Source organism: Penaeus monodon, chromosome 7 (assembly GCF_015228065.2).
Source record: "Penaeus monodon isolate SGIC_2016 chromosome 7, NSTDA_Pmon_1, whole genome shotgun sequence".
NCBI classification, from domain to species: Eukaryota; Metazoa; Arthropoda; class Malacostraca; order Decapoda; family Penaeidae; genus Penaeus; species Penaeus monodon.
The window spans coordinates 17491144-17493643 of NC_051392.1; positions in this window are offsets into that span (position 1 = coordinate 17491144).

The window sequence follows — 2500 nt, forward strand, 5'->3', positions numbered from 1 at the left end:
TAGAGTTTTTCTGAAGGGACATATTTCGTGATGTTCGTCTTACACAAGACGTCAGGCTACCGAGGGAGAAATCTATAACTTTGCGTTTCTAAAACCTCCATTATAACCATACAGTCCTCTACAGCACCATTACGTGAGAGTGCGTGACGAAAAACGATCACTTAACTATTTCTTTCATCTATGTATCTAGCTCTTTCTCACTATATATACATTTTTTTTTTACTATAGCTCACCAGTAAACTCTGAGGAGGAGATAAATCAAAAGCCTAAGAAGATAAGATACTCTAAAGCAAAACATATAATAAGTGAATAAATAAAATGATACAATAAAAGTAATATAATAACGCAAATACATCAGCATTTCTGGCAACGTAAAAGTATTTAAGAATGAAAATATACTAAATTATCAATTCATTTTAGAAATAGAGTATAGTTAAGAAATGTTCAAGTGTCATGGATTTTTTTTTATATTTAATTGGAATATACGTAATCCAATTTTACTCATGGATACAATAGTTTTGATTTATTTTTGCTGCAGAATAAAACAACATACAACTCAACATAAACAAAAAATTGTCGATCTTTCGGAGTAGAAATCGGGTGTAATTAATCGTAAATACTCGTATACAATCTTACAACATCATTATCGTTTAAGACATGTAAGTAGCTATAAATCATTGTTTTTCTATAACGGCCCCTTCACTTCCTTTGGGCCACGGTACATATATGCTTCCAGCACCTCTAGCGGCGGCATATTCCGTAATCTACACATCGTAAGAGAGAGAGACAGAGAGACAGAGACAGAGAGAAAGAGAAAGAGAGAGAAAGAGAAAGAGAAAGAGAAAGAGAAAGAGAAAGAGAAAGAGAAAGAGAAAGAGAAAGAGAGAGAGAGAGAGAGAGATCTGATTACAGATATACGAAATACATACAGGAATTTGACGACGAGACAATGAGTAGTTTTTGTGTCAGAGATAGCTTAGTGGAGTAAAAAAAAAAAGTGCAGAATATACGGAACTCCTGCAGCTGTTTCCATACGAGTTTAAATGGGGGGGGGGGGGAAAATAGTTATTATAAGAGAAGCAAAATTTAATGAGGTAATAATCTGTAAGAACTAACAAGCATTCATTATGCTGTTATCATGCTATAGCATAGCCAGGATACATACATCCATTGATACGGCATATGCTAATAACTGATTATCCTTACTGTCGTCTAGTTTTGAGATAAAACATACCTGCTACTTCTGTCGAGTTATCACGTATTGTCAACGCACATGCCCATTCACTTCCAATTTAAAAACTAACTCAGTGTTATTGGGGTTTGAAATGGCTGAATATTTTCGCAATGTCACAACAACCTGAAAAGCAGTCGCCAATTTACCTCTGCCCCATCTGTCTAGAAAATGTCAAAGCTTCGAAAACAGTTCACACGAAAGCAAGCTGTTGCATAATTCCATAGCACACGTGTTATTCCTAGAGATAACAGAAGATGAAGAAGGGGAGAATAGGGGAATATAGATAAATGTTGATATCAGATTTTACAAAACAACAACGAAAAGAGCATAATTTTCGCCTAGTTTTATGAGTTATACAGTTTAAACTGGATGCAAAATCGGATAATCGGATTCGAACGCAGCTCAGCCTTCTCAACATGTAAAGGACTTGTTTATGGAAACGCAATAAACACTGAATAAAAAATCATGTTTAAATAGACTTTCAATATATTGTAAACATTCTTAAATTAAGCATACAACTATGGATTATTCTTATCGCTACTATAGTAATGACAATCATAAAAATAATTATGATAATTATAATTAAAATGACAATGATAATAATTAAGACAATAACAAAACACGAACAATAATAACGATAACAACAGTAAAGATAATGATACCGATAATAACAATATCCTAAATATCATTGTTAGCTACAGTTTAGGACAACATACATATATTTTTGTGTAATATACTATGCTCCCTGATGTTGCTGGTTACAATTTTTGTCACGATATACACACAGAAAGAACGAATGTCTTTGGAATCGCAAAATGAAATTTAGATAGGCACAAAACAAATAGGAAAATAATTCCGCCATATTCTACATTTTCAAAACACTGCAACTTGGGAATCGTAATCGGCTGTACTTGCGCCAGATTCTAGTGTATTTTGCAATCCTCTTCACACACTCACGCATTTCAATTGTATATGCCAGTAATTTGGCATATACAAAATATGAAAAAAAAGTAATTTTAGTGAAATATATTTATTCAAAATTTTTACTTGCAACTGAATATAATCAATCAAATTTTGGAAAGATAAATTATGGGTTAGAGAAACCCACTCACGTAATAAGGGGTTCTCCCAGTCGCAGTGGCTTCTCGAACAACAAAGACCGTAGGTCATGGTACAACGGGGTCTTAATGTGTAAAAAATCAAATTGTACATTTATCAAATTTTATCGGGAGTTTCAGTTCTAAGAACGGCTCAGTTTTCGTTCCA